Raw genomic sequence first — 12573 nt, 5'->3', positions numbered from 1 at the left:
CCTTGGAGAATATTTAATTTAATATCATATAATTGAATAAAGAACCAGAAATCTCATTATGTAATACTTATCCATAAATCTAGAATGACTTTCATAACAATATATGAACATATATGAAAGTGATCATCTACTCAACATTTTGATTTATGACACATTTTCTAATGCATTATTGTTATATATTTTCATATATAGTATACATATTGCTTATGCAAACAATTGTTGTGCGTCTACTACTCACTCTCTACTATAGTGGGTACTGAAAATATTAAAATTAATAAAAGCACACTTTTCAACACTCAAGAAATTTACATTTTAGTAGAGGAAGACAAATACATCAACAAGCAAACATAATGACTGAACTGTAACTGAACTGTGTTGCAGTACACAGTGGAAACATAGGAGGGGCCAATCAATTCTGACGGAAGTGGAGAGTTTAGGGTAGGATTAATTAACGAGGGCAACACCTAAGCTGGGTCTTAGAAGACAAAAATACGTTTACTGGGTGGACAAGCAAGAGGGGAAGAAAATTCAAACGTAAGTAGCTGCCCGGGAAAAGACTTGAATCAGACAGCATGGCAAGTTTGGGTAACCACCAGTAGCTGGCTCACACTGAAGGGCAGGGAGTGAGAGGAACAGGGAGAAAGTGTGATGCAGGATGAAGCTGGAGAAGTAGGGTAGGCATGGGCAATCATAGATGATCTTAACTGCTTTCCCCTGCCCCATATGTGCTGAATCCTACAAGTCAGCAAGAACAACATGCCTCTCACTTTCCAGATCCACCTAATTTATCTCTGAAGTTCCAAGCCCTGCCTGGTTCTGTGACATTCCACACAGTCCCAGAGGCAGGCATGCAGTCGTTCAGTAACATTCACTGTGAGGCACTGAGAGGTGTATAAGCAGCAGTGGAGGATCAGGAGGCAGTAGTGCCTATTACGCAGGAACTGAGGAGAGGCAGGAGAAATTTCACAAAGAACGCAGTACTTGGACTTGGCCATTACATATAAATCATAGAGTCTTGCAGGATATCACTGACAACTGTTTGTGTTAGGGAAAAGACCATGAAAGAATAGGATAAATTTGAAGAAGTATAGCTGTACTGCAGAAGGGAAGTGAGATAAGGCTAAAAAGGTAGAAAGTTTTCAATGAAAAATGCACAGATGCCAGATTATGTATAAGATCTAAGAAAATTCTACTGGCCTGGAATTTTCATAAATACAGTCTACTTTTTGGTTCACCTTAATGTCTGTGAATCATTCCACAAACACTGCCCATTGTAAGCCAGGTAATGTACTCTAAATATGCAAAGATGAACAAAATATAGTTCCTGCTTTTGAGAAAAATCATAAACTAGTAGAATTCAGATTTATATGAGACTTCTTACAGCATTTATCTCACTTTATCATCCCCACACGTGAAGCAGAGAAGAGAAATGTTACTCCACTTTTTTTTCTTTCTAACTGAAGAGAATAATGGAAAGATGTATTAAGAAGTGTATTTACACTTCCAGCTAAGTCAGTAGCAGAGCTGCTTTCTAGGCCAGTTCCCAACTGTGGTGTCACTATCCGGAGCTAGCACCATCAGCTGGGAATGAAAATTTGTTGCTGATCATGAAGTACCAGAGCTCCATCTATAACAATATAAAGTGTCCAACCTACGGACAAGCATACGTGTTTAAAGACGAGCATATAAGAATGTCAGTTTAGTTCAGTCACTCCATCATGTCCAACTCTTTGCGACTCCATGGATGTAAGAATGTCACTTCAGTGTATATCACTAAAAGAACAATCTGAATAACCATTTAGGAATGAATGAGTAAATCAAGGTACAACAGTTTTTTTCTTTAAGTTGAGTAACAGAGCCAAATAATTATATGCAAAGGGCTATTAAGACATTATTGGATGAAAAAAGATGCAAAACTCATGTATAGTGATGCCCTATGTGTTAAAAAATAAAAAAGACACCAAAAAAAGTTTGAAACAGATATTTTTATAGGAATGCACAGGTAATGCTCTGAAAGGATACACACTAATTATTTTGGAGACCCGGCTGGGGAAAGGAACACATAGAGAGAAGGTGGTCCAAGGAGATACAGTCATCTCTGCTATGTTCCAATTTTTTATAAGAATATATATTCATGTATTCTTGTATAAGTAAGCATAAACAATGGAGACTAGAGCAGAATATTTTCCCTATAAAAGTATTTCCTATATATTTTCTATGTATTTCCCCATAACACTACTTGTATTCTGATATGGGAGGTCAGAGAGTAGGAGCAGCATAGAAAGAATTATTTGAAAGTACCAGAGCTGAGCCAATTCAATGTACTTTCAAATAACTCTATGCCTATGCTATCAATGCTGAAATTGTTACTGATACACTTAATAACTGCAACAATGCTCAACCATCAAGAGTCTTGACAGAAGGGATTTAAATGTTCACACGTAAAGGCGGACAAAGGCACTTTCCTCTGAGCTTACAGCGTGATCACTGACTCACCATGGATCAGGTTCTGTGCTGAACAATGTTAACCTGTATTATTTCAGTTCTTACAACATTCCTGTAAGGAGTAAGTGAGATATTACAGGTAAACTTCTTCACATATGATGCCTAATCAAATAAGAGTAAGTGCTGGCCTTCATAGGTATTGCTACCGCCTAATCTCTAACTTTTTCAAGTTTCAACCCTCACTCTATTGCAGTCAGCTTTTCAAAAGACTCACTGACTTAAGTGTGAGAATGCTAAGAAATAAATCTGCAATGGATTCTCATGACCTACTAACTAAATCCAAACTCCTTTATTATACATTTGAAAGCATGTGTGGCATAGCTCCACCATCCATCATATCCTTCTATACCCTACTATTCTGCAGGCATACTGGAGTATTTACAATTTTTAGAACACATTATATACTTTGATTTCTACAACTTAGGAATATTCTTGTCTTTCTTGCTAAAGATTTCTATCTACTCTTCAAGGCTGAGTAGAAATATTACTTTCTCTACAGTTTTTTCCACCTCTATTATGATACTTTTTTATGGTATTACTTGTCCATAAGCCCACTGAAAACAAGGTTAATTTATTTTTACATCCTTAGCGCACCTAATAAACTATTTTATGTACAATTTACATTCAATGATGTAGAAAACTTTCACCATTACTCACAGCCCCAGTGATAACTAGTAAGACTTCAAATGCAGAAGCAATTCTCTCTTATCTCCCCTTCAATTCATCTACCAGTGGTAACGACCCTAGTAACTCTGGTAGTAGCTCTCTTTCCTGCCCTAATTCAGCACTCAGTGAGATATAATTATTTCAATGCTAAACAAATGAAGTGGCACAGAATCAGTGACCTAATGTTGACAAGACTGGCTGACATTAAATTCATTATGCATTAACACTGGAGGAAGGCATACAAAGCATAAGCTAGGATATCAGAATCATCTTTTAAAATCACAACTGGGATATAAAATTCCTTTGTTCAACTTTGGGAAATCTCTAACTTATCTGAACTGAACTTAAAATCAAAAGATATGTATGGTCATCTACCCTTTAGCAAATAAAGTCACCTTTTATGGATTAACTGTTCTAAATCTATACGAATTAGTAAAAGTGATAACAGCTTAACGTCCTTAACAGCTAACTTAGCCCTCTAAACATTCACAAGTAGTTTTTTCTCAGTTAAAATCTAAGGTAGTAAGAAACCTTGATTTTTAGTTTGCGGTTACCTTCTACAACAACTCCAACTACTGATGACTTTCTCGTCTGGTTTCTTTTGGGCAATCAAGTAAAAATATAGCAAATACTAGTTATATACTTACATTTAAAACAGAATTAAATTCTTCAGGTAAAACTATTACATAATACATTACTTGATTCTATCCAGGAATTTTCTTTCAATTTCCCCACTCCCAGCCCCACCCCCATTTTTGAAGACCATATTAACTCTCTATGTGAAGGCCCAAACAGTGTAGATTAGTTGAGGACCTCAAGACAGAGAACTGTTTCATTTATTTAATTCTCTAAATTACTTGTACCATATGTGAACCTCTTAAAGGAAGACAGTTTGGTTGTTTCTGTACTTCTCAATGAAGACCAAAGTACTTTTTGTACATTTTTACAGGGCTTAACTCAATAGCATTTCCAATTAATTTTTCTTTAATTGTTTTTCCATTAGTTTGCTGTTACAAACAAGTTAAATTAGAAATAGGCAAAAGGTACGTTAAAGTCAATACTAGTTGCATGTCACCCAGTGGTTAGGGATGTTACTAAACTGTGAGCAAGATGACCAAAGTTTTAAAAGTAAAGTTTTGGTTATTATAGATTTCATAGTAAGGCAGTTACAGGGCTAAGCTTGACTGGTGCCATGGACTTTAGCATACCTGGAAATAGAAAAATTCAAATGGTAGCTGTTCTTGATTGGCCCATTGCCATTTTTGCAGCTTACAAATTTTTAATTAAGTAACTGCAGTGAGCTCATCTCTACTGGATACTTCTTTTCCAGGGCAGGTCCAGGAACTGGGTCTGGAGCCTTGAAAGCAGAAGAGAAACTAGAGTAAACTAGAGGTAGGCAGAACAAGAAACGTGACCAGATAACATTGTGAGCTAATAGCAGTGAGGTAGTCCCCAGTGTCTTGCATAGGAAATATTCTTAAATGGAAGACTCTCTTAAATACAAGTTACCAAAAGATGCTATTTGCATTACTTAATTCATTGTCTTAATCTACCCAACTCCACTCTAAACTCCCAATTCTAGAAACTAAACCAGTAGCCTTTATGAAATCTCTACTGGCTTTCAGCAACAGACTGTCCAATATGGGACCAGAGTATATAGAATGAGAAAACCAACAGTAAGTTCATTTTCATTAGTAAGACTGGAATTGTAAAGCTCTCATTTTAAAGTGACTTTACTCTTCTCTTTTGCTATCTTATTTCCAATTACCTTCTGTTTCCCTAAATTTCTACAATCAGTTCTCAGACTTTTCTTAAGAAATGCTTTAGATACATCTAAGCAGTGAAATAAAGTTCCAATTTTTAAAAACATTTGGTAATTCTTAAAGAGGGACGCAAAGAACAGCTCATAAATGTGGTTCTTAACCACACTAGAAATTTTTTTCCATTACCAAAACAGAGTCAATGATTTTTTTTTTTTTTTTTTTGGTTAGGTCCACATTATTAAAACACACACAAGAAAACTTGCAAGTACAAAGGTTACAGAAATGGTAGGCTATTAAAAATGTTAGACTGTTGTACTAATTAGATTACTAGGGCCTAGAAATGATGTTCTTATGCTTGGCAAGCTGATAATTTTAGGAGTGTCTACGAAAGAAGAGACTCAATCCCACAAGTAGTCAAAATAAACTGAATCTTCTGCTGCTGTCCAATGATGGCAGATGGTGAGGATTGTAACAGGACAAAAAAGTAGTGAAGACAAGGATGTAAAGAACTTAACTCCCTGCATTTCTAGTAACTAGGACACAACAAAGCAAAAGAGAATGAAAGTAGTTTTTAAGGACAAGGTCAATTTTCCACCTTTTGTAATGGCATGCTGTAGATGAAAATATTCTGGTAGAGAAAGATCTAGGTTCCAAATCTGGTTCCTGTACAAACTAAAACTCTGCAGAAGTTTCTGTTCTATTAAATGGGATAGCATCCCCTACCTCACTGGATTGTCATGAGAATTAGCAGCTAACAACCTGGCAGACAGTAGGTATTCAATTCAGTTTTCTATATGCTCAGTTGTGTCTGACTCTTTGTGACCCCATGGGCTAGGGCCTGCTAGGGTCCTCGGTCCATGGGATTCTCCCGGCAAGAATACTGGAGTGAGTTGTCATTTCCTACTCCAGGGGATTGCCCTGACCCAGGGATCGAACCCACACTCTATCATCTCCTGCAATGGCAGGTGGGTTCTTTACCACTGTGCCACCTGGGAAGCTTTGCTCTAAACATCTGAGTATACTTAAGCTTTCATTTTCATAAAATGCTGAAACGACAGCTGTGTGGCAAGCTTTAGCTTTAAATAACTCAACTGCATCACATTCTAAGAGAGATAACCTGATTTATCAACACTGATCCCAGAACAAGGCACATGTGAGAGAGCTCAATTCTGAGAACTGATGATAAATAAAAATACAACAATTTACATTTAGGATAAAGAGAATTAATGGTAAACAAGTAAGTAGACATGTAATTCTTCCTCTTTCAAGTAAAGCAGAAAATACTTTTGTCAACACACCTCTAGTCAAAATATTATAGAACTGGGATACAGTGTCTTTTAAAAAACAAAAGGAATAAATATATGATCTAACTTGGTCTTTCAGTCAGGAAATGCTTTAAGAGAGTAGAAAAGCCTTACATTTGAGCAATAATTTTCCTCTTACTGATAGAACAGTGGGTTCCACATAAAATTATTATTTACCAAATATGGTTCAGAGCTCAGATTACACCTTCCCTGGCATTACCAAGTAATAGAGCAAGTATCACAAGCCACAAGGAATTCTAAAAAGAAAAAAAAAACACTTCTTTTCTTAAAGTTTACTTGAAAATGTGTTCACTACTACAACTTTATTTCAGAGGTTTTAAAAGTTAACATGGAAAGAATCTTACACAAAATAGACTTAGAGATGAATTTACTTAGAGATGATAAGATAAGTAAGTTTTGCCAGCAGGCATAATGAGTATTTAAGAATGAGGATTCCCATTCATTAATCCATATGGATAGGCTTTCAGTTTACAGACCATGGAAAGAAACACTTTTCTAGATAAACCATTAATTTTTGGGTGTTTTTATTTTATAACCAGATTATCACATTGAAATCTCATTACTCACATAATGTTTCAGTTGATTCTTCTGGATTTTCCAGATATAAACTGTCATTTACAAATAAATGTGCCTCCTCCCTTTCAATAATTACACCTCTTATTTTGTTTTTGGTCTAATTATATTGGCCAGCTTTCTCAAGACAATGTTATGTAACAGTAATGCCAGCCAGACCTTTTTTGATTCATGAGTTTTTAAAAGGAATTTAGTATTTCCCTAAATACTAAAATAGAAATTCTAGTACCTCACCATTTCTAGTAACAAAATGCTGGCTTCTGGTCTGAGATATATAAAATCTTATATATCTATGCTCATTTATTTTTGTTTCACTAAGGATTCTTATTAGAAATAAATGTTGATTTCCCTTCTTTTGATATCCCTCAGGATATTCACATGTCCCATCACCTAATATAACTTAATTTGATTTATTCCTAATGGGAATACCACTCATTTGTAGTACTCTGTTAATGTAATGCTAAATTCCATTTGATTTTATTATGCATTTTTTGCATTATGTGAGACTGGTATGTAATCTTCTTTCATGCTCATATTTTATGTTACCTTAGTTTTGTAAAAAGAATATGGAAGCTTACTTTTTTCCCTCTATGTTCTGAAATACATAATTATCTGGTGCTTTTTGTAAGGAGCAGTCTCTCTACCAGTTAAGACCAGCATTTTCATTTGTGGCTCTAGATCCTATCCTTTTTTTCCCTGTTTCTTTGAGAAAACCAATACCTTTTCTTTTCAGTCTCTCACTTCAACCTATGAATATGTTTAAGTCTTAACCATCTTAAACATACACCACACAATTTACTAGTTAAGTCTTGTTCAACAAGTATTTACAAAGCTATTTATTAAAATTGCTACTCTGTTAAAGGCACTGAGAATGAACTGGAGTTCCTGCTTTCTACCTATCCCTAATCCAGTAAGGAACACAAACAGGCAAACAAAAGTCTGCAAAACAATGCAAGGAATAAACAAGCCATGCCAGGCCATCTCTCTCTAACATCTGTGCCTTTCCAAACTTCTCTACTGAGCAGTAATGCTCTGGCCTCAACTTTACTTTAATCTGCCCTCAAGTTTCTTCCCTTGCTAATGGTTTCATTCAAATCACCAAATTCAATAACCTCTTCAGGATCCTCACCTATCATTTTGTAATAACTTTGCTGCTTGATTCATATATTTTTTAAAATAAATACAATCACATCTTCAAATGTACTCAGTTAAATTTTTCTTTTTAAAAGAAAGGTCACAGAATATTTTAAGTTTTATCGCGTGTGTGTATGCTAAGTCGCTTCAGTCGTGTCCAACTCTGATCTGTAGCCGGCCAGCTTCCTCTGTCCAAGGGATTCTCCAGGCAATACTGGAGTGTGTTGCCATGCCCTCTTCCAAGGGATCTTCCCGACCCAGGGATCAAACCTGCATCTCTTGCATCTTCTGCGTTGTCAGGTGGGTTCTTCACCACTAGTGCCACCTAATTTACCATATCATTTGATTCTTATGAAAAACCAAGTAAGGCCAGGTACTTATTACTCTCCTTTGCAAGGTTCAGAAAAATTAAGTAATTTTCTGATCATCAAAACTCCAATAAGCAGCAGAGTTAGAGCCAGAAATGTAGTTGTGGCTTTCTAACTTCAGGCCCAGGGCTCCTTCCTCTATAGTTTATTAACTTGACTCATTAATTAAGTACTAACTTGAATGCTTTCTGATCATGCTCTTCTTGAAAACTTTTCTGGTCAACACTGCACATTCTTCTAGTTTCTAAGGTTCCTTGTTTCATTGCTTCTTAATGTTTGTCAAAAGGATTTAAGTACAAACTATGACATTTCTTCTTTCACTTCTTCCTCCAGTATCTTATCTACACTTGTAGTACTAATCTAGGGAGAGGCTTCTTTAAGAAGCTGCTTTCTGTTCTGATGAAAATTAAACAATCAGAATCACAGAATTCAATGTTGAAAGGGCCTTTGAGATTTAGTCCAACATCCTTATTTAATAGAAGAAAAACATAAAGTTCAACTCACACAAGTCACTAGCAGGATTTGAATAAAAGTTTAAGACAATATTTGCCTTTTAAAACTTATGAATCATAAAGTGTACACGTATACAGCATATTTATATATAGTAAACAGAAAGCAACTAAACAAATTTCAAGAGTAATGACTGGACCTTGTTTCATTTTTGTTAAAGATACTTGTCCATATTTCTAGTATGACAATACTAATGTTGGAGTCCATTCACCAAAGGTGTTTTTTTTTTAAGTCACAGAATGGCAATAAAGTTAAAACCCATTCGATTTCACAAACTCATGCATTAGTTATCTATCTTCCAGATTTTTAAAGGGGACCTGGGAATCAAAATTATACCACTCTCTAGCCTAATGCTTCCCACCTAGGTTGATAACCACAACCTTGTCTACAAGGCAGGAACAGATGCCACTAGACTGTCTGCTGAACACGGCCTAAAATAGGGCCTGGTATGTGGTAAGCACTGAAAACATGTCAGTTACCACTGCTTCTCCAGCAATTACTACTTCTGAATATATTCATATGATTATAAAAACAGCCATACTAATGATTCAGCCACACACACAAGCATCCTGTTAGAGGACCCCCTACTTTACTCCACTCCTTTCAGTCTATCGGCCAGGTTTTTTTTAGCAAGCAGAGCCACAATCCTACTTATATAGGAATACCTTTCCAACCACTCCCAAGCTAGAAGTACTTTCATATCTCAACAGAGTCTACAGGCTCTGAAAATTAAGAGCTTATTTTAAAAAGAAATTTTCCACTGCAACACTTCTAAACTACTAAGCTTGTTTACCCATGATACAAAATACATGAGAAATAAAAGGTATCTCATGTGAAACAAGATTTTTTTTCCCTCTTAATTGTGCTGAAGTTTAAACTTAAACTTCCCCAAATTGGCTTCCCCTCTTCAACTTCCTGTTTTCATTAGAAATAGCAATTTTCTTGTTAACCTGAAAAATGAAATTACCTTTTCTCTTGCTTTCTTTTACTTTTCTCACCTGCTTCAAATTTCATCCATCCAATAACTAACATTCCTCAAAACACCACTACTAAGACTCTCCTCACTGGATATTACAGTCAACCCAGTTCACAATTACTTCTGTAGTTCCAAAATCTAAAAAGTTCTGAAAAGATTTCTTATTAAGTTTCATGTCAAAGCTCATCTGATAGTGGCAAAAATCTGCTTTGAACTGAGGTGAAGCTACTTACAGGCTTTATTTAGCCTACTAACTGAAACATTTCCATTTTCCACTGCAGAAATACTATATACACCCCAATTCAGGCATCCTGTTCTTAACTTCCCTTTTGATACTTTCCCTAACACCACTCCATGCATTTCAGCCTTCATATCTGCCACCAAGTCCTATAGGTTCTTCTTTCCAAATACCACAACTGCCAATTCTGCTCCACCCCAACTGCTACCACATTATCCCAATCATCCGACTTAGAAATGACCAGACCCACAGCTTATATCCCAGCCATGAAGTCCTTCACATTTGACCAATCACGTATAGAAGAGCAGATTAAGAGAGGTTCCTATATAACCACCCTAAATATTTCACTGCTTTGCACAAGAACTTAAGAAACTGGAACAGATACATAATAAGAGGGTAAAGACAGTGACTGTGGTATTATATTTGAACTTCTGTGCACTTTTAATGTTTAGTTTATCTATAACTGTAAGCTAAGAAGAGGCTCTCTTTTCTCCAACTTGAAATTTAAAAGAGTAAATGTACAGAGTAAATACACCATTTTGTTAAAACAACAAAACAAATGAAAAATATACTAGGTTCCTCCCCTGTTTATCACTTCAACTAAAACTTCTCAGTGTGGTTTCCAAGGCCTTCCTTCTCCAGTTTGGTTCCACTGGAACTGCTACCTTGGACCCCCACTTGGCAGGGAGAAAGCTACATATCACCTCTCAGAAAGACTTGAAATACATAAAACATAGTACGTAGGATTACAAAGAAGCCCAGATTTATTTTAAATGAGTAAAATAAAATCAGTGATCACAAAGAAAAGTAATTATACTGAAAATCACCAGTGTTTTTCAGAACCCATATTTTTGATATATTTATGTATCAGCTTCTTTACTAACACCCAACATGTAAACTCCAGTGGGGTCTAATAACAACTAGTTTTAAAGTAGTAATTTGCATAAACTATATTCAGAGATAGCCAAAACAGTAAACATAATATTTGTGCTTTTTCTATGACTAATAAAATCACAGGACTACTGCGCTTTACTGGTTAAAATCATAATAGAAGGAAAGGTTAAATTTCAGTTACACGTTATTGCTAGTAACAATATAAAGAGCTTTTTTTTTCATCTAAATGCAGGGACTCCTCTAAATTCTGTCCTCAGATCCTCTTCAGGGTTTTAGAGTCTAGAGTAAAACCCTATTAAATCTAGTTACTTTAACTTTCCACTAGTCCCCACACTCCGAGAAATCTGAAATCTGGGCTTTGTCTAAACATGTTCAACCCTGTTTTCATTCCTGACTACACTACTGCTCTATCTTAGGATGTCATTTCTCCACCAGATGCTTGCCAAATCTTAACTATCTTTTCAAAAGCAATTCCATCTCCTTTCTGCATTTTTTCTACTGCTTCAGCCCACATGGATCCCTCCTTTTCCTAGAACTCCTAATGCACCTGTGGATCAATGCTTCATGACCCAAAATGTAATTATTCTCTTAGAGCTCCACTTCTGTGTCTCTTCATCTGAAGTGTAAGATCCCTGGGGACATGGGTGACATACTTGTATATAGCAGCACTGCCTGTATGTAATACAGGCCCATAGGATGTATTCAGTAAAGAAACTATTCTCAATAAGGGCTGCCCTGGTGGCTCAGACGATAAAGAATCTGCCTGCACTGTGGGAAACCCAGGATCAATCCCTGGGTTGGGAAGATCCCCTGGAGAAGGGAATGGCAACCCACTCCCATACTCTTGCCTGGAGAATCCCATGGATAAAGGAGCCTGGTGGATTACAGTCCATGGGCTATAGTCCCAAAGAGTCAGACACGACTGAGTGACTAACTTACTCATTCTTAATAAACCAACTAGTAGAAGATCATTTCTTTCAAAAGTTTAAGGATCAGAAAAAGCATCAAGAGGACTGAAAATTCTACTAAGCAGCAAAAACAGACTCATAAGGGAAGTTTAATATTAATAATTCAACTCAATTAGAACCTAGATAGTCATATTATATTAAAAACTCAGAAACTTATTTACTAGGCAGTGATGAATTCCAAGTAATAAATCAGGGAAAGAGAGCTAAAGTGGGCATAAAACAATGATTCATTCCAAAAATACTAAGTATCTACTCTATGCTAGGCACAAATCCAGATTTCACAGATTCAATGGTAAAAACAAAACAAAACAAAACAAAAAAAGATCCTCAAACAAGAATTTACTTTTAGACCGTAGACTAGCATCAGGGACTCCTGATTCTCATTCTGAAACTCTGGAACAAAAAGCAGAACAGGAGGTAAAGTTAGGGTGGAGACATGTTCTCAGAAGGCAGTAAGTCATATAAAACAGTATAAAGAAATAGATTTGGAGCTATTTATATATATATAATCTACATAGTATATATAAAAATAGCATTAAAAGTTCTATATACATAAAGTCTACATGGAAACAGATTTCGGGATAAGTTTCAATTGTCTTATTTAGAATATTTATTGCCCAGTAATATTAGATGAATGAGGTATTACTCTACTC

General features: G+C 35.8%; 1 protein-coding gene across 1 annotated transcript in view; it reads right to left on the bottom strand.

The window, feature by feature from the left end:
* The window catches only part of TAB2 (TGF-beta activated kinase 1 (MAP3K7) binding protein 2), an 86445-nt gene that overhangs the window by 56827 nt on the left and 17045 nt on the right, over positions 1–12573 (bottom strand). The window contains exon 2 of the mRNA XM_040238656.1: positions 4380–4528. The gene's annotated coding sequence lies outside the window, so the exon portion shown is untranslated. The remainder of the gene's footprint in view (positions 1–4379; positions 4529–12573) is intronic.

This window comes from Oryx dammah, unplaced genomic scaffold (assembly GCF_014754425.2).
Source record: "Oryx dammah isolate SB20612 unplaced genomic scaffold, SCBI_Odam_1.1 HiC_scaffold_4, whole genome shotgun sequence".
Taxonomy (NCBI): domain Eukaryota; kingdom Metazoa; phylum Chordata; class Mammalia; order Artiodactyla; family Bovidae; genus Oryx; species Oryx dammah.
Note: the sequence above shows the minus strand (reverse complement) of the source record. Positions and strands in the feature narration are given on the sequence as shown.